At 39.0% G+C, this 21,470-nt stretch overlaps 1 protein-coding gene across 4 annotated transcripts in view; it reads right to left on the bottom strand.

Moving 5' to 3' along the window:
- AKAP6 (A-kinase anchoring protein 6) overlaps positions 1 to 12,323 on the bottom strand; it is a 464,720-nt gene extending 452,397 nt beyond the window's left edge. For 3 of the 4 annotated variants that reach the window (XM_059181873.1, XM_059181872.1, XM_059181875.1), the window contains exon 1: positions 12,141 to 12,323. The gene's annotated coding sequence lies outside the window, so the exon portion shown is untranslated. The remainder of the gene's footprint in view (positions 1 to 12,140) is intronic. The other variant, XM_059181876.1, reaches the window with a different exon arrangement.
- Positions 12,324 to 21,470: the final 9,147 nt, after the last annotated feature.

Below are 21,470 nucleotides of genomic sequence, written 5' to 3'. Positions count from 1 at the left end.
ATTACCAGAGCCTAAAAATCTGAATTCATGAGTCATCAGCACACAGCTACAGGATCAACAAGCACAGGGTCATCCAGAGAAAAGGAGGAGAGCTAAAGACTGTCCCTTCCAGTCTAGGACTATGCTCACATCTCATGGGAGTCATTTTAAACTAAGTGAAACATTCAACTTGTTGATGTAGTATGCATTAAACATATAGAATACTTGTGAACATTTAATCTCTGACCTTTTTTAGCTCAATTTTACAGAGTAAAATTTTAAATCTATTTGCTATATTTATGTATAATGTAGTCCATAGTTTTCATAAAAGTAGTTTATTAATGATCCTCTCAAAAAACTAAAATATAAAAAGGAAAACAGTTGAAGTAAATTTGCAGATGCCAGATAAATTATGCAATTATTATTCCAGAGATAGTTATTTGAGGATGATGAAAGACAGCCTTCCTGTTCTCCCTCAAAATGGCCCTCAGTTACCTTGTCAAAAGCCTACACTGTCCTAGAGGATAAGATTCCAGAAATCTTCCCCTTCTCATAACCATTTCTCATTTAGTCTGTTTCGGTCTACTTGTTTGATTTAATAGCTGGACATTTAAGAATTTACGATTGAAGGAGTACTATGATGATTACACTGTAACAATATCATGACCAATGACTGAGTGGGAAGCATGTAGCGGGCATCATTCTGAGAATCATGGACATTCTCAGCAAGCCTGTGAGGCAGGTGTCAGCACTTGTATTTTACAAACGAAGAAATTGAAACTCAGCAAAATTGCACAACTTGCCCAAGGAACATTCTAATAGAAAAGTAGAATCCCAGATCGGTCTTTCACCAAAATCCCTGTCTGCTCTTTGCACTATTTCACTTACTCATTTAAGGACTAACTTTGGCTACTGAATTTAAAAATAGTAAAGATTTATACTGCTATGATAGTTAACAAATTAATGGGTTGAACCACATGAAACTTTCAGTGTTTGGCCATTTCTGACTTACAAAAATGGAAATCCCATATGATTTGATCTTATAAAAGCAAAACAATGGTATTTTTTATAAATGTCTGGCATAGCAGTGCGACTTTCTAAAAAGATTCCACATCCGGTAGGAGGGGTAGAAGAGAACCAAACATTTCACTCAACTCAGTAACAGAAAATACATGTTACGGCTAACAAGAGAAAGAACAAATATAAAATACATGGATTTGCAAGATAAGGAAACTGTCAAAAAGTGGGTTGTAAAAGACAATAATTTGCTGGTGTAAGTGAAAACTTATGCATTGACCACAGGTTAACCATCAAGACTACTGTGAAACACAAGCTAATGAAACACACAAGTCTGAAATTTAAATAGTGTATAAATTATGTTTTCACCTACATAAGGGCACTAAGCAAATTTAAAATATTCTATGGAGGGATGCCTGGGTGGCTCAGTTGTTAAGTGTCTGCCTTCGCTCAGGTCATGATACCAGGGTCCTGGGATGCAGTCCCACATCGGGCTCCCTGCTCAGCAGGGAGCCTGCTTCTTCCTCTGCCTGCTATTCTACCTGCTTGTGCTTGCACTCTTGTTCTCTCTCTCTCTCGCTCACTCTCTCTGACAAATAAATAAATAAAATCTTTAAAAAATATATTCTATGGAACACTGTTTTGGAAAAATCACATGACTGAACAATTGCAAGGTCTGGAGAACCCTGTCACTGAGGCATAAAATATTAGAGCTAAAAGGGGAAAAAAATCACTTAAATTTAATCCTTTTGTTTTATTGTATGGGAAACTAATGTTTAGGAAGATTATCTCAGCAGAAACTAAAACTCAGGCTCCTTATTTCCAGTCCAGGGCTCTTAAAAATACGTCAGAATAAGATTCTACTTGAACACTATAATATGCTTGTATATTTCAACTAGCCATGGTATATTTCAACTGGCCACGGCATGTGTTGCAGATTAAAGAAAATTTTCATGAGGCATAATTTTTATCCTGTAGCTTGATGAGGTTGCTAAAGTAAACATATTCAATATGTTTCATAACCATAAAATAAAAACACTATGAGTTTTAAATTTTAACAGCATTACATTTTCTTATTCAGCCTGTTATTATTATGGTACAACCAGAACACAGCCTTCTCCTAGGATGCTTTTCTAATTACTTTTGGATATTGTGTTGCCTTTTTACAGAGAAAGGCATTCTAAAAATAGGATGTTGTCAAAATGGTTTGAATTTCAAGAAAAAAAAAATCTCACACCTGCTCTCTGAGAAATACTCGATTCAAAAGCATGACATTTAGACTATGTCTTCAGTACAAGATTCAGCTATAGATATCCACTGCTAAAAGACAGTTTGCTTCTACTTCAACATAAATGGCAGAAATCAGCTATCTTAATTATTCCCTTCATATATGAGGCTGTATGTTCTGGCCAAACAACTGTATTGTTATGTGCCTGTGCTTTGCTTTAGTTCTCAGTAGAGCATTTTAAATAGCAAAAGGGAAGAACTGACTTCTATGGCTTATCATTCCCCCATCTGGTCTTTTCCCTGGAGATTCTTTCAATATCCATCAATCCATCAGTCTGAGATTTATAGCTAAGGATCGATGGTTTAAAAGAGAGTAAATAACTGTTTCTGAAGGAGACTTGAGTTCACTAAAGAGAGATAGAAGGGAAGAAAAAAACACCAATAGAAGAATCAATGCATCTTTCAAATGACTTATAAAACCCCAGGCCCCTTGTAGAAACTCTGTAAATACAGAGGAGGAGCCCATCAGAGTTGCCTAGGCAGTATCTGTGCTTTCAATGGAGAATTCAGAATAATTGGATGGTGGCTGGGGCGCCTGGATGGCTCAATGGGTTAAGCTTCTGCCTTCGGCTCAGGTTATGATCTCAGGGTCCTGGGATTGAGCCCTGCATCGGGGCTCTCTGCTCAGCAGGGAGCCTGCTTCCCCCTTCTCTCTCTCTCTGCCTGCCTCTCTGCCTACTTGTGATCTCTCTCTCTGTGTCAAATAAATAAATAAAATCTTAAAAAAAGAAGAAGAAGAAGAAGAAGAATTGGATGGTACATGATGGCCTAACCATCAGCCACAGGGCTTCTTGGCATGCTATCTAGAATAGTAAGAATTACTCAAGGATGTTTAGAACCTTGAAAAGCATCACTGCAAAAGAGAATTTATTTACTACTTATTGAAAACAATCATATTGCCTCCCTCATAGGGTTATGCAGACACATTCATTATTTTTTTTTTTTAAGATTTTATTTATGAGAGTGAGAGAAAGAGCACAAATGGAGAAGGGAGCAGAGGGAGAAGACGACTCCCCACTGAGCAGGGAGCCCAACATGGGGCTCTATCCCAGAACCCTGCAATCAAGACCCAAGCCAAAAGCAGCCACTTAACTGACTGAGCCACGTAGGCACCCCAGATTTATTCATTCTTGCAACAAATATTTATTGAGCCCTTGCCATATGTCAAGCAATATTCTAGGTACTAAGGATACATCAATGAACAAAACACAAAAATCTCTGCCCTCGTGCAACTTGCTTTATACTAAGGGAAGATAAGGAGAAATATGTTTGCAGATGGTGATAAGTGCTACAGAGAAAAAAGCAGGGAAAGAAAGTGAAATAATATATGTGCATAGCACAGTATAAGCATTTAAAGTATATTAAAGGGTTTCCTTTCCATTTATGAAAGCTCTGAAAATTATTTCCTTGGTTTTAGGATTAGAGTTGAGAACTTATATTTCTTGGAAGGATATTAATCTTATCCCACTACTTCTGAGAAGTGAAATAATAATAACTTGCACTTATCAAAGGCTTTGTGCCAATAACATTACATAAAAATACTTCATTTCACCCTATAAAATAGATATTCTCTCCATTTTACATATGGGGAAAATGACACTCTAGGAAACTCTAGATCATAGATCTAACAATTTTATATTAAAGCTAAGATTCAAAGGTAAATACACCTACCTCCAAAATCCATCCTCCTGGGCTCTGTCCTCATCTAGCAATTAGATTTAGGATGTCAGCAGATAGCATGATTCAAGAAGGGAGACCTGGCTATTGTTCCCATCCCTGCCCACCTCCCTACAACTAATCTGCACAGAGAGTATCAGTCTATATACCCATGTGTAAATTATCGGAATTTAGGATTCCAAAACCCAAAATGGAAACCCTCATTTGGTATAAATTATTACAAAGAATCACTTTAAGTTTGATAATATGACATTTCCATCACCATCTGAAGTTCTAGATTACCTTTGAAAAGTACATTTTGTTTTCTCCTCAAGTTGGTTGATAGCACTCATTTTACTACTTGTTTAGCTTTTTAATCATATGTAATATTTACACAAGGATGGTGTTAAATCTAACACCTAAGAACCAGAGAAAAACAGCATACCAAAGATCATGATTTATGTCATTTTCTTAAGGAATAATTTAAAAAAATGAAAATAAAATGTGGGCTTATTCACAAAAAGCCTAATAACATTAATCAGAGTGAAGAACAAAAGGAAAAATCTGCTAAGTAAAAACTAACATAGTGAAACATGTCTCTTCCTAAGCTGGTTATGTTACCTTTTTCTTGGTCCTCTGCCTCTTAGCCTAGTTTTCCTTTTCAGGTTAATTAGTCAAAATACAAATGTTTGCAAATCATGTTATCAATCATTCATTACTAAGTTAGAGAAAACCATATATCTTATTTCACTAGTTAAATCTCCCTCAGTTCTCGAAGCAATCATTAGTTCTCTGAGCCAGTTTTAGGGGCTGTTTTTATTTTTTGCCTTTATTTTCAAATCTGTCCTTTATCTTCAAGCAGCTGCTCCTGAGACAGGTTTTCCCCTTGAGTGTCCTAGAAGCTGTGCCACTCCTGGTAGAGGCTGAGGAAAGATGCATTGCTGTGGGAACTTGCTGTGCTGTCTCCCTTCTCACCAGCAGCCCCCCCCCTTCCTTATTTTCAGTTATTTTCAATAGAAAATGCAATGTTAGACTGAAACTAAAGAATGAATTTTTATGTGTTGCATAAACAATGAATCTTGGAATGCTGAAAAAATAAAACAAAATTAAAAAAAAAATAAAATAAAACTACATTTGCACACCTGTTTTGATTTTTGCGTATAGTCTTCTACAACATAAGGGTCTGCTATTTTGGCTGTTGCTAGTTGATGCCACACAGGCTGCCTGCAAGGATAGCTAGTACAAATTTTAAAGAGTCATCCCCTTTTACTTCACAGACAAAAAAAAACAAAAAACAGGTTAAACTGAGTGCAATATTTGAATTAATTAGTAAAAGCTAAATGTGAGCAGATTAACTCACAGGGGGAAGTGCAGTGTCACTTGGTTGTAGGACTATTTTTATGCTAATGTGATGGGAATACACTATGGCAGGGGAGCTAGGTGCCTGGGGGGGGGGGGGGGGCTGCTGGTTGAGAGGATTATGGGGGTCCAGAGCTATCCCAGAAGGTGACAGTGGTCACAGACAGACTCTATGAGCACTAAGAATTGAAAGAGCTGAGAGGAGTACAAAACAATGATTTTGAGTGGCTAAAGTAAGGACTTATTTAAGAAAAAACATTTAGGGAGGCCTGGGTGGCTCAGTCGGTTAAGCATCTATCTTCAGCTAGGGTCATGATCTCAGGGTCTTGGGCTAGAATCCCTCATGGGCTCTCTGCTCAGTAGGGAGTCTGCTTCTCTCTCCCACTGCCCCCCCCCACTTGTGTGCATACACCACGCACCTGCTCTTCCTTCTCTCTCTCTTCCAAATAAATAAAATCTTAAAAAGAAAAAGAAAAAAAACATTTAAATCAAGGAAATGAAGGAAAAGAAAAGGTGAGGGCAGCCTCAGACATGCCTGGAGCTCCATCTCAGTGTACCACCCACACAAGGGAAGAACTAGCCAGGACTGTCTGCAAGCAGAGCCCTGACACCTGGATGTTAAATCTATGACAAGCTGTCCAAGTAATAGACGTGTGCGTGCCTTTGGTTGTCCTAATTTGTAAAGTGTTTGTTCCTTCAGCACACGATCTGATACAGGGTGGATAACTGACACATTTGTTGATAGCTGAATAGGGAAATGTCTAACACAGCTGGTTTTACAGTGTGTATGATGGTGGCCATGGATGCCATTAGGATTGTTACAGAGTACATGATAAGGCTGTGAGTTTGGGGCTTCATCCTTAGAGAAGACTCTAATGGCCCCTAATCCTCTAAGCAATGGCAAGAGCCCCTTGAATATCCGTCAGGTCCCGTTTACTCTCAACCAGCCAAAAAAAAGAGTTATTTTTCCTGTGCAGCAAGTGCCATCCTTCATTCATATTAATTCTCTAACAATTCTCTGCACATCCGTAGATTAATACAGCCACTTCTCACTGCAACATGAAGGGTCAGAAGGCTTCACATACTATAAGGTTCAAGAGTCTATTACCAGCATCTCATTATTACAAATAGTGATGGTGGATCTAGACTTATAAACATTAGCATGGCGAGAGCTGCCTTGCTAGGGAAGGGTTCATTATAAATACTGATTGTAATTCCCTTTTTAATTAAAAAAAAAAATGTGAACTCTTCCTGCAGTAGTATAACCTCAAATTATGGGCCCCCAGTCTCCTGGAGAGAGAATATGAAAAAAGGATAGTGCTAAAAAATAAAAACCACTCAGGCAGCATAAAAATGTTGTTCAAATGAGAGTTAAACAAAGAAGTGATAAAAGTAATCAAGGAGTAAACAAAGGGCGGGAGAATAAATATAAACAATGAACCACGGGATGGTTAATTAGCTTGCTTTGCAAAAGATTTGATTTCTCCCCTGAAAGCAATGGTAATGACAAATAAGCCTGACCTACCAAATATCTTTACATATAATGTAATACGTCCCCCATTGCCTATAAAAGAAATGCCACTTAACTACCGTGCATGGCACTGAATTTACCATGGATGCCTCTAAGTTACAACATATGGGGTCTTTGCTCTGGGTTGTTTTGACAATGCTACTTTAGTTATTTTAAGCTCTCCAATTTTTGTTTGAATTCTTCTAGAGCAGAGGTCTCTAACTCACGTATCCACAGGGCTCAAGCAGTAGTAGCAGCTGAGGGTAAATGGATGGGACTGGTACACAGACCTTGATGAATTGGAGAATACTGCTATGTCAACTCTTGCCAAGTGAGCCACATTACATAATTCCTACAAAGAGAAGCTTGGAACTCAGATTTGTGTGTCAATTTTTTTATATCAAAATGGCCATACAGGACATACAAAGTTTGCAGTGTCCAGTGCAAACTGAAAACACAGAACCCCCTACTCAAAAATTAAGGGGGTACCGGGGTGGCTCCATTGGTTAAGCCTCTTGATTTTTGCTCAGGTCATGATCTCAGGATTCTGGGATCAAGCCCCTCTTCAGACTTCACGCTCAGAGGTGAGTCTGCTTGAAGATTCTCTCTCTAACAAATAAATAAATCTTTAAAAAATTATTAAGAATTTAAAGATGGGAGTGCCTGGATGGCTCAGTCAGTTGAGCCTCCAACTCTTTAGATTTTGGCTCAGGTCATGATCTTGGGGTTGTGGGACTGAGTCCCATATCAAGCTCTGCACTCAACAGGGAGTCTGCCTGAGATTCTCTCTCTCCCTCTGCCCCTCCCCACCTATGTGCATGTAAGCTCTATCTCACTCTCTCTTGCTCTCTCTAAAATAATAAATAAATCTTTTTTTAAAAGATTTTTTTTAAAAAAAAGGATTTCAAGATGCGCTCTCCCCCTCCCCAAGAAAAGAAAGAAAGAAAGAAAAGAATTTCAAGATGGTGACAATAGAACTTTAAATCAACTGTGGACGCTTCTTAGCACAGGCCCTATGTACGCACAGGTTCCAAGCCCAGGAAGCCTGACCCAGCAGTATACAAAAGAAGCTGCAATGTTCTGCCCATGAATTATCCAGCTTAAGACCCTGTTCTAAAGATTCCACATTCTCTCCCCATTTCTTTTTGTGACTCAAAGCATCCAGTTTCAAGATGGCTAGAAGAGTTTGAAGCATAACCTCTTGCTGAAAAGCAGACAAAAACATTAGACCATACATGCATATGCACCTACCTATATAGATGTATAGAAATAATGGATTAATCTGTTAATAAGTGGAATGGAACTAAATAGAAATAGTAGTATTACAGTATAAGAGTGAATAAATGATCCCACCATAAATTTACCCGTTCATCTGTCTTGTTTACTGCTATGCTCCCTGACATTGCCTGGTACATAGTAGATACTCAACAGTACTTGTTGGATTGAACTGAATCCATAGGATCAAAACAGATTATAATTCACTGATTCTAGGATTGGAAATAGGAGGAAATCAGACACATATAGCAGGTCTACCAACTTCCCTAACTTCCAATTAATAATCTAACTCATGTAGTCACTGTACCCAGTAACTCTACTGCCTTTCTATCAGTCTCTCATTTCTTTGGCTCACACAGACACAAGCTTGGGCCTCCTTGGAGGAAGCTGGGACAAAGGTTAACTTCTTCCCAGAACCTAGAAAAGGCTAATGAGCTCAGTGGAATGATATTTCTAAGTATTCACCATACCAGAATCAATATCAATGTGCTGTCAGTGTATACATTAGCCCCACAGTCAAACAAAGAACAGCCCTCAGAGCCCATAATGACACTGGGCGTGGAGAGCTGGGGATGGGCAAGATGATGCAGAGGTGACTGTATCAGCTCTCCTCAAACACAAGGCTTCCAGGATGTTGCACAACCCCATTATTCTGGTACTTTGTCAGAGATAGGCAGCGTTTGGATTCAGCCACTAAGATACTCAGCAAAATAACTCTCTTTTGGTCTTCTTGACGCAAGAGATGGATTTGGAGTACACCTTCTGCCTGTGAGAGAAGTCACCTCTTCTATTCCTTGCCTGGTATTACCAGGGAATGCAAACATCTTCAAGTTGGCAGAGTACTATATATGCAGCTGATAAGACAGGTACAACAAACTTGATTCATTACTGACCTAGATAAGACCAACTTCTACTACAATTCCATAATGTTCACCCTCATTCATGTAGCATTTCCCATATGCAGACCCTGCTAGAAAGATATGTCAAGCAAGGGTAGTGGCAATAGTTCCTGAGCATCAACACTGCATTACTTAAATCTCTAGGATCGGTAAAGGACCTCCCCAAAATTCAAGCTCTTTCCTGTAGTAAAATTGAACTTGGTGTCATAAATGGGATTTCATTCCACATGTGCAATGTGAACTTTGATTTTCCAATAGAATGAGAAGGGTGGGATGAGTTTGATAGAGTAAAGGTGACTCATTTATGTGGTATACACAGTTAAGATGTCATAAAACTAAGATGTCCGTGAGTAAGCATGTGGGCATCACAGTCAAATCACATCTGTTTGGAATTCTGACCCAGTCACTTATTAACTACATGGCCTTAGCCAAATTTGTTAACTTGGCTAAACTTGATTTCTGCGAAACATGAATATCACCGAATCTTATAAAGTGAAATTATTATTCTGTATCTCACTGTGTCATTATAAGGGCTAACTAAGATATAAACAATGTTAGGTCCAGTGCCCGATACATAGTAAGAACTGAATAAATAACAGATGTGACTGTTATTTTGATTTCTATTTTCATCACTCCCACAAATAACTAACTTCTTTGCAACTTTGTGATTCAGGGGGTTAAAAAAAAAGCCATAACCAAAAGCATGGAGGAGGTTAACTTCTTGTGAGGCATCCATGGTGGAAACTTGGCCACACTGTAAACATGGTCTTGATATCTTTCACTCATCACTATGAAACAATATTCTCTAAATTCTAGAAAGTTTCAGTGAAAAGCCACTAAATGCAGCTATAGAGCAATTTCTCCCTTCCTCCCATACACACACGCCCCATCCAACCCCTTGGGGATATATTAAAACTAAGGCAAGTGAAATAGCCCTAGCCAGTAAGTAATTAAGGCACACAGCTCATCAGAGAGCAGCACAGGCTGTGGCCCTTTGCAAAGAAACTGAGCATCAGGATGACAGCTCTCATTACTAGGGCTTTGTTCTCCTAGAGCAAAAAGAGCACAAAAGCATAAAGTTGGAGAACTGTAACTGCATTTTGAATACTTGCAGGGGTGGGGGGGTGTCACAGGTTCCTCTGAACAGAGAGGATATTCCACCAGACAACTGCATCAGCCCACACCCACCAGCGCCTTCCCCACCCTCAAAGCATGACTCCACTTTTTCTAACACTGCCCTTAAGGAATCTGGCTTCCGTGACTTCCAGTAATTGTAAAAATCACCCATGATGAAGCAGCTGAACACAGTGTTAGACAAAAGAAACAAAAATTAAGCAAATAGAAAACTCATTAAAATGCTGCCTTTGGTTATTTTTACTCCTAACAATTCATGTTACCAAACAAGTCTTTCTTCGTTGCTTTTCCTTGGAAGTAATACTTTAAAAGAATTCTAATGGGCACTGACTGGTTTTCTCCAGACTCATAATCCAACAACCAGATGCACTTTCCCTTCCCCCATCTCCATCTAGGACTCCTCCCTGTCACCTTAGAGCTTCTGACTTGGCTGCGTTCACACCCAGCAGTCCCGGCAAAGCTTTCTGTTCACATTATACAACAAAAAAGCAGCAATGAACAATTCATGCTCCTAAGTGCTTGCAATAAAACAGGCTGAGCTGACCTCTCCCATCCCAAATAGCTGCATGTCAGCCACATAAGCTTAAAGGACCGACAGTAGTAAGTATGTGATGTGTATAAACAAACTAATTAAAATCTAAGGTCTCTCATTGCGGCTAGTGCCTAATGGGACCAATATAATTGGGAAAAAAAAAAAAAAAAAGAATCACTCCAAGCTAGCTAGAGGTATTGCTTTTCCTGCCTCTAGGATACATCTCTTTTAGGCTCAATAAACAGCCTAAAAGAAGAAAAATTCGGGGGTTGTCATTCTTTCCTGTAAGACTTCTTAAATAAAAACTATCAACTCAGCAGCACTGAGCCAAAAGACCACTCCCTGATTCCAAGTGGACATATTGATCAACTGAACTGACATGTGCCTCCTCCTTTCTCTCTCTTAGTAGCAATCAGCTGCACCAGGAAAATCCATTTCATTTCCCAAAACAAAAGGCAACACACTGCTCCTTATCTGACACTGTCAGGCCACAGTTTTTAGAGGGGGGCATAAAAATACACACACACACACACACACACACACACACAAAACAAAGATGCCTGAGAAATAGCTAAGAGTTGAAATGAACATGATACATGTTTATCTGGACTTTCAGGATTGAGTTGAGGTTATGACTAAGCCCAGAGATCTGTATTTGCCACAGTCACTGAGAACCCTGCTATTTATTTGTCTTACCAGATTCCGGCTAAAGTTAAGAGCAGCACCTCCGGCACTTCCAGAGGCTCTCATCGGCGTTACCCTTCACTGCAACTGCCGCAGAGAGCAGACTTGTTACAAGTCCACCTGCAAACAACTCCAGCTGTTTTAGAGACTAGCTAGAGATGGGAAAATATTAGGGTTTCAACTAACTATGAAGGATAGGGGTTGAAGGACTACCACATAAATCAAAAGGCTCAAGTAATTTCATTTGGTTTGGATCTTCGTGCTTTTCATAAATTCTGTGTTAAACATGCAAGTGATCCCCTTTCACATCAGGGGTATGTCAAATGCTTATTCAGCATTCATTCCTTGCCATGAAGAAAATGAAACCCAACCGAGGTAAATACTAAATCTCATACTGTAAATCACTAAATATTTCAAAAATCACAAGAGCAAATAGGGGACCAATTAGCTCTGTCCCATAAAAAAAGAAATCTGTATCTTTACAATGCTGAAATACTGTGAACTACTCGTTTTAGAGCCTATTGGGGATTTTGCAATCGAAAATTATCTTATGGTTATGAAAAATTCTATGAGAACACCAAAAATAACAGGCAGAGATGGAACAAGAATAATTCTACATATTATGATTCCTCTATGACTCTTAAAGGCCTTTGTCTTAACCCAGCAGCCTGAAAAACAGATTTAGGTAAAACAGCCTTCTTTCCCCAGTCCATTTTAAGCAGACAACATCCCCCCATCTCCGCCTTAGCAGACACCGACTAACCAACAAAACAGCCTTGCAATTAAGGCCCAGACGTTCAACACTCACCATCTCCTTCTCCCACCATCTCCTTTTGATGTTTACAGCACATCTGTAGGATGCAATACTAGGAGATGCCTTGTTTGACCTGCTGCATGATGCTGTGACATCAGTTCAGATGATGCAGCTCATTATGGGAAAGACTGCTGTTGCTATGGCAACTGGGATGTGCTAGGAATCCTTGCTGCATTTCCAGTGGAGCCTGAGACAATACGGAAGCCCTGTAAGAAACAGACGATATGCAAAATGCAGACCAAAGGAAGAGGATCCCTCATTGGACTAAAATCCATACATTTAAAAGGGATTTCCCTGAAGGCACACTGGGAAAAATAAAAATTACCTCCTACTTTGTTGTTACACATTTAGGAGAGAATAAGGTTGTGGGGGAGATAGAGATTTAGTACTGAGCAAATAAAAACAAATGCTCAGTGTTTCTCTGTTTGTCAACTGATCACTTCTTCCTCTCTGGACAGCATTATAATACCTTTTTAAAAGTTATTAAAAAGAATTTTTGTTCACTTGTCAAAAACCGGAAGTACAAAGCAGGGGGCAGAAAAGGAATTAAAAATGGAATATAAACAGCAAAGAAAGTGACTCTAACTCTAAAGTAAATAAGCATGAATTCTTAAAACATGGACAAACTCCCACCAATAAAGTCTGTCCTGATCATTTTCCCTGATGGATACCAACCCATAGGACCTTTCTAATGCAGCAGAGCCCCAGCTCTCACCTGAACATAGATGGGCATGTGTAAGGAAGATCTAGGGGGCACACCACACCACTTTCCATTTCCGGGGGCCCATCCCCTGGCCTGCAGAAAACCTCTCCTACTCACAGCCAAAATTCAAGTCTTTAAGGGAACCAAACCTTGTGGTCGGAACAAGTAACCAACCTGCTAGAACTTCTCAAGTCACTGACATTCCAAACATTGGTGCTCTGTTTTCCTCTCCTCCGGGCAGTAAGACACAGAAGGAAATTACTCAGGCCCCTCCCCCCACAAAAGCTGCAACTGTGTGAAAAGCCACATTTAAACAAGACACAGTGAGGTATTTTGTCAATGAATAAAAGAAAATTTGAATTTAAAGCAATTGCTCTTTCCTAGTCCTGTGCAGAAGTAAATATTACGTGGTGAGAAGGGTAGGGGAGGAGAGGTGGACAGAGCAGCCATTTCTTGCATATTCAATATTCTTAGACCATGGATTGAGACAGAATCAAGCTGAGCTCCATCCACTCTATCTTCAGATTCTGGGAAAAACAGCATTCTAAAAGCCCAAAATTGACAGGACAATACTGTTGTCCTCTCCAACTTGAGATTTTAAATGGCACCGTTCGCTAACTGCACGCAGGACGAGGAGACAGAATGGCAAAAGGAATTCAGACAGTCCTTGATAAATAGGGGCGGATGAAATTGCCTGAAAGTTGCCAAGATCCTAGCAGGATGTACCACCAGCCGTTCACAAAGCAGCCCTGTCCTGGAAAGCCTAGCCCCCTTCCTATTTCACCTAGTGAAAACTTGGGAGACCAAGAGCAAGAGGTTGAAGCTGCCTACCCAAGTTACCCATGCTCTCAGTCACTGACTCCCACCCTTTATCTTTGACCAGATGCTACACCAAGAGAAGTAAGAGGCAACCACTCCAGAGAAGAACTGCTTCTCTGGGATTCAGAAAACACAGTGTTAATCCCAGTTCCTCCAGGGAACATCTGTGTGCATTCAGGCTAGTCAATTAACCTCTCTGGACCTCAAGTTTCTCATCCGGAGATATAATGTATTTAACTAATGACCATGGTTTACAAGTTTTGTTAGTAGCTGAACACTTTATTCTAATAATACAGTCCAAACCTAGGTTGCCCTGATTGAGGAGTGATTAAAAAGCCCAGAGCCAAAACTGATGAACCTTTCCCAAATCCCCTCCCCCCTGCCTCACTGGCTCTGAAATGGCCCATGAAGGTACCTCTGAAGAACCGTCTCAGCCTCTGAGGAAGACGGAAGGAGTCATGGATCTAGAACAGTATTACTGGCCTTCCAGAGCTGAAATCTGTAAAGAGGAGGGAGCAGGGTGGAATCCGGTATTTCAGACTTGAATACAGTTTCTCAGAATAAGAAGGACCTTATCAGTCTCCTTTACCAAAAGCAAGTCATTTGTTTGCTGGGAAGAGATAGATGGCTCATTAAATCTGAGGATAGACTTTTAACAAAATAAACAGGTTGAATCATTAGCCCACAAAACAGCCCAGATTGGGGGAGGGGGGAGATCCATAAAGCAGAAACAAATCATAAAGTAAGTTTTCTTTCTTGCCTTGTGAATGGACCTCTAATAATTCACTTTAGACTTCCCAGTGTTTTTTTTTTTTCTTTTTCACTGTTACACAGCCCCACTCATGGGGTTGTTTTGAGGACTGCATGCAATAATGTATATAAAAGCATCTGGAAACCAGAAGCAATGGAGAAATGTCAAACCTTGTTACTATTGTCATTAATAGCCCAATCACCCCAAACAGTGGGGCCTCTGAGCTCTCAACTGCACATCCAGCCAGATTCTGGACTCCAGACTAAGATGGCTGGGACATGGTTTGCAAGGTCTACACAGCTGCCAAGGTGGGCGGACTCCTCACCATTGACTTCAGATGAGGTCTGAAAAAGTAATGGACAAGGGATACACTCAGAGGACAGAGCCAGGGCTATGGGCAACAAAGAACAAATGAGTTTCTCCTGGAGAGCAGAATCAAGGCCAGATCAGTGAAATGAGACGGCAGCTTCAGACCCGAATGACCCAAAGTATTTCACAACTGCTGTGGGTTAGGGACCACCATGTGTCTCTCATTTTGCCTTTGACAGAGACAATTATGCATCAGTGAAAAATCCTGGATTTTCAGCTGACATAGTGACTACACGGGACTTTAGGTAGCTTCCTTGGGATGTGAATATACATTTATTGTAGGGCAAAAGGGAGAAAATAAATATTTAGGGTTCAGCAGAACAAGTTCAACAGAACTTGTGACAGCTAAAGGGATTGCCAGTACCCTTACCCATAGGTAGACCTTGGGATTGGTTCTTATCAATGGAATGTGAGTAGAAGTGAAAAGAAACACCTCCAAAGGTAGTAAAGAGCATGTGTGCCTTCCCCATACTTCCCTCCCTGCTACCTGGATGCAAAGTAACTAGTGAAAAATTCTGAAGCCCCACACTGTGCATGAAGCCTGGGTCCCTGAATGACAGTGGGGTAGAGCCATGCTCTCCCAACCATCCACTGACCCACATGGTACTGCAGTGAGTGAAAAATAAACCTTTACTATATTAAAGAGATTTAGGGGTAGTTTACAACACCCAACATGAGCTATCTATTTATAAATAAAAATATGACAATTTAGGGGTGCCTAGCTGGCTTAGTCAGTAAAGCATGTGACTCTTGATCTCGGGGTCATGAGTTCAAGCCCCATGTTGGGCATGGAGCCTACTTAAAATAATTTTTTTCAAACTGTAACAATTTAATAAAATAGAAATTAAATAATTTAATAAACTATATTAAAATTATAACATATCTTGTAACTATAATTACATATACATATAATATACATATAATTACATTGTATCTATGTAACTATAATCTTATTGATTATAAACTTATGATGTTAAAAACACATGCTGATATGCATTGAGAGACTCTCTTGGGAGAATATTCTATGTATTATTTCCCTAACTTATTTGGCCATAGTATCCTTTTTTCACGGACTAAAGTTGCACTGGCTGTCCATCCATAGTGTAGGAAACAGGACTATAAACAACAATGGGTTAGAAGCTCCCTGAAGCCCTTATTTAGTCTGGAGGCTATAGAAGAGGAAAAAGTTAAACTTCTTTCTTCTCCAGTATAACAGTCAATTTGCAGTCTTTCTCTGTCATTATGAACTAACAAGGCAGAAACTGATGGTGTTATTATAGATAGAGCAATATTCATACAAATGTTTCCTCCCAGCCATTTTCCCCTACTTACAACAAGGAATTCTGTCCCAAAGTCTTAACATTTCAGAAGTCAATGAATCTTATTTCCAAATCATCAGCTCATGATGTAAACATACATCTTGTGCTTATATTTTAGGGGTTTAAAAAACCCTAAAGCTAAAAAAAAAAAAAAAAAAAAAAAAAAAAATTTAAAAAAAAAAAAAAAAAAACTAAAGCTATTCCTGGAAATGTGGCAAGCCTGCATTCCTTAATGTATCATGTTAAAATTTCTGGATCTGAAGACTGTTAGTTGTTAGTTAGCAACTGTTAGTTGGGGAAGTACTAGCTGATTTCACAGGAAAGCTTCTGAATCACCCTGGCTAAATATAATAATGGTGTGTTTCTTATTCATTTGAAGTCTAAATGGATGCTCCCAATTGCAGATGTCATTCTACATGGTGATTCAGGGACCCTATCTGAAAGTTTTTCACCTTTCTCTAGAGGCTTAGAGTCCTGGGCATTTATTGGGCAGATATAGATGGCACAGGGAAAATTTTTATGAGCCAGATCTGGAAGTACTCTTCTTCACTTCCATCCACATTCCATTGGTCAAAACTCAAATGATCACACATGCTACAAGAGAGGCTGGGAAATGGAAGCTAGCTTTGTGCCCAGGAAGAAAAGGAAACAGGTGTAAAACACAGTTATCCAGTCTCTGCCATATCATGGTATCAGGAATCTGAGACTTGTTTCAGGTGCATTTTCATATGTGTCTGCAATACCACCAATGGTTCTTCTTAAGCCCCAGTGAACATTCAGACACAAGACTATCATAGCCAACTGGTCAGCTCAGAGAGTTTGCCAGCAGGGCAGCATCAGGATTACTCTTCCATAGGATCTTATGCAACAGTCCACACAGTCCACACAGTAACCAGGAGCTATTATGTCTGGCCCTGAGGTAACAGCTCAAGAACAATGAATGGAACATAAGCAAGTTCAAGAGCAACCAGCCTTAAAACCATTATTCCTCCAGGAGCCTGTATCTTTGTAACAATTTCACAGATGTAATTTCCAGGGTTCCCCCAAAAGTTATGCCCAATTATAAGGGTCATTACACTCAGAAGAGCCCCAAATGATGGCTTCTCACTCCAGACCAACAAGGGCTTACCCCTCATCACTCACGTCAGCTGAAGAATACGACGGATGGTGGGGAAGGGACTTTCTAGAGATTCCCCCAAATCCAGGGTCATAGGAAAAATGGACAAACAGTTCCTCCTAGAGAGCATGGTCAGGGTCAGACCAACCAGAGAAATTCTCCTACTTTCCATGGGCCATTTTTACCCTAAGCAACGTTGCCTAGAAATAACACTGACACTTCATCATTTTCAGGTTTCCAGAAGAACAGAGCTACAGAGTTAACCAAAGGTCAAATTATCTCACAAAGATAAAGTGTTTAGCTAATCCCCTACCAAAAATGCCCAGTTCTAGCTTTAAAGTTGACCTTTGTTCACAAAATATACAAATATTCAAACACTCCATCCACACCCTTATGTGACCATACACCCATGCTGCCTGTGGATACTGCTTCAATCATACTTCCTGAGATTATCTGGAGGCCAAAAATATTTGGACACCAAACTACAGTGGACATTTGTGGCCCTTACTATAGAGGGCTCAGCATCCCTTTTACTTCTTTAGATAACCAGGCAAAGCAAAACATTCTTATCTAAAGATTATTAATCTTTGGCAATCACAATAGAGCTTGCAGACATAATAATGATTATAGAAGTTCAGTTATTATTGTTGTTGTTAACTGAAGTCTGGATTTATTATTTCCAGACATTAAATCTTCCACATACTAGGCTATACACTTTAGGTGGGACTCCAATTAAAGGAATGAAGCATGTGATTCAGTCTTAAGCCAACCAGGTTGTTACATTCGCCTGACCTACAGACATAGCTAGAGATGAGGATGGGACCCCACTGAAGCCAATGAGATGCACTGAGACATTTTAATGAAAATCACTGTTGGCTTCTTGTCTGAAAGTGAAAGGATGTCAAATTTGAAGCTTCTTGCCCATATTTCATTCATGAACAAAGAACCTGTCTAAGAATAAAGCCAAGAGAAAGAGCAGAGCTGAGTTGAACTGCACTGGTGAGATTTCTTGAGCCAGAAATCAGCCTTACTCTGGCTCTGTAGACTGTAAGAGCCAAAAGGTCCATTTTTCTTCCTCAGCCAGTAAGTTTTGGGATTTCAGTCACAATAACAGACCTAACTAATCTGCAAGGCCATTAGAGACACTGTGGAAGGTGCAAGTTGGCACTATTAGCATACAGCATCCTTGGATGGGGAAGAAAAAGTTGGGTTCTTAAGTGTTGAACCTTAACAATGAGACCCCTAAAAGTGTTAGGATCAGGGCCCGAACTGGCAAGATCTCAACATAAGGAAGATGCAAAGCATTATCTTTTCTTCTGTACATTCTCAGATTTATAACATTGATCTCACACCCCAATCGGCCTGAGTCCCATTCCTCTGTCCTTTGCCAGGGAAAACTCCCATCGGTGAAGACCAGAAAGGCCAGGGAAAGGTGGTGCTGTGGTGGCTCAGTTGGTTGGGTGGCCAACTCTTCATTTTGGCCCAGGTCATGATCTCACAGTCATGGGATCCAGCCCTGTGTGGAGCTCCATGCTCAGCTTGGAATCTGCTTTATAGTCTCTCTCCCTCTATCCCTCCCCTCTCAATATAAATAAATAGCAAGACTTAAAAAAAAATTTTTAATAAAAATAAATAAATAGATTAAAAAAAAAAAAAAAAAACAGGGAAGATACATTCCAAATGAATACCTAGATCTGGAGCCTGAAGCAGACTTAGCGGTGATTTTGTCCAAAGAAAGTGGCCCCAACCAGTTCAGAGATTTCCCTGCCATCCTTCTGAATTTAAAATTTTTATCTTGCCTGACTTTATAGAGTTAGTATGGTGTGCTGTTTCACTTAGATTTAACTCCAAACACAAACCTTTGACCTGAAACAAAATGGTTTTAAGGTACGGGTGGAAGCGCAATTGTGCAGTTTTATGTAGGGAAAGGAAACCATTCAGGACTAACATATGAAGCAGGGATTTACAAACTATTTAAACTCTGCATTGTATTTCTGGGGATTTCTGGTTTTAGAATTTAATTTTTTCATAGGTTTTAATCTTGTCCACTCAAGCAATCTTTGGGGTACTAAATATCATATCACTTTTGATTTCCCCGGAACCTGCAGCACACAGGTAGGCATAAGTAATTACTTACTAAGTCCTTCTTGATTCTTAATTTTGTTTTCTTAAAAGGTAACATTGTTTACATTCCAGGCAAAGCCAATAGCTTTCTCTTCATCACTCCAGAGTTTGAAACATTATAAATAATTTTACTAAGGCTTGCTTATATGTGTCAATCTTTTTCCCTTCCTTGAGGCCTAAAATAACAAAAAGTAGTTTGCTACTGAGAAGACCTGACCAAAAATGATAAAGCCAGTCAGCAAGCAAACACTTACTATGTGTCATCAGACATAAAGAGGATAGCAGCCATGTTATGTACAAGTTTCAAGTTATGTACAACTGACTCATAATTAACATAACATTTTCAGCCTGCACAACCTTTTAAACTAGACTCCTCCCCCTCCCCGAGAAAATGATTAATAAAATAACTAACCCTCATTTGTAAATATTCTCCCAGCATAAACATAATACACTGTACGAAGATGTGGTTTTTCAAGATAATTTTATTTAGAAATAGTTATTCCTTTTCCTATAAATATATGTGCATATAAACACACACACATATACATATACATATAGATTCGGGAATATAGGTGAGAATGAGTTTTTGCACATAATACCAATTTTCCCTTTACTCTAGGCAACAACAACCTATTTCTAAATTTACCAACTTACTGCTGAAGTCAACATTCTATCAATATACTTACTACAAAAACTTTCACCATAATACAAAATATTGCTTCGTGGAATCCTTTCAAAAAGGATTACACAGACACAAACATAAAAGTAAATCTAAAATATTCTAAAGTATGCATGTCACATAAAGAACATATAATATATATAATACACCTACTAAGATACAAAAAAAAAAAAAATCAAGTAATAAAGCATTGTCTTACCTAGCTCTATGTTTACACAGTGCTTACTCAGTGCTCGGACTGAATCTGTATCCCCCCAAATTCATATGTTGAAATCCAAACCCCTAAGGTGATAGTATTAGAAGGGAGAACCTTTCCAAAGTGATTAGGTCTTAAAGGTGGATCCCTTCTGAATGGGATTGGTGCCCTTATAAAAGAGGCCCAAGAAAGCTCCCTTGCCCCTTTTTCACCATGTGACGGCAAAACAAATAGGTACTATTTTATGAACAGGAAATGGATTCTCACCACACACTGAATCTACCAGTCCCTTGACTGTGGACTTCCCAGACTCCACAACAGTGAGAAATCACGGTCTGTTGTTAATAAGTAACCCAGTCTACAGTATTTATGTTTGGTAGCCCAAACAGATTAAGACACCCAGCTCTTCAAAAATTAGTTATGATTCTAAATACTAACAACAAAGTACCCAAAAAAGAAAGTAAAAAAAATCCCATTTACAATAGTATCCAAAAGAATAAAATACTTAGGAATAAATTTATCCAGTGAGGTAAGAGACTTACCCATTGAAGACTATAAAACACTGATGAAAGAAATTAGAGAAGACACTAATAAACAGAAAGACAGCCTGTGTTCATAGATTACAATAATTCGTATTGTTAAAATGTCCATACTACCCAAAATAATCTTCAGATGCAATTCAACCCATATCAAAACTTCAATGCATTTATAGAAATAGAAAAAAACAATACTAAAATTTGCATGTAACCACAAAATACTAAAAATAGCTAAAGCAATCTTGAGCAAGATGAGCAAAGCAAAAAGAGGCATAACACTTCCTGATTTCAAGCTACCTTAATTTAGTAATCAGAACAGTATGGTGTTGTCATAAAAATAGACACACAGATCAATGGAACAGAATTGAGAAATAAACCCAACTAATAAGTTAACTAATTTTCAACAAGGTCACCAAGAATATAGAATGGGGGAAAATAGCCTCTTCAATAAATGGTGTTGGGAAAACTGGATATCCACTTGCAAAAGAAAGAAACGGGGACTTTATCTTATACCATTTACAAAAATTAACTCAAAATGGATTAAAGACTTAAGGATAAGACCTAAAACCATAAAAGTCTTAGAAGAAAATATAGGGGGAAAATCTCTTGATATTGGCCTTGTCAATGATTTTTTTTTTTATATGACACAAAAGCATGGGCAACAAAAGCAAAAATAAACAAGTAGGACTACATCAAGCTAAAAAGTTTCTG

Source organism: Mustela lutreola, chromosome 7 (genome assembly GCF_030435805.1).
Source record: "Mustela lutreola isolate mMusLut2 chromosome 7, mMusLut2.pri, whole genome shotgun sequence".
Classification (NCBI taxonomy): Eukaryota; Metazoa; Chordata; class Mammalia; order Carnivora; family Mustelidae; genus Mustela; species Mustela lutreola.
This window is presented reverse-complemented; position numbering and strand designations above follow the sequence as displayed.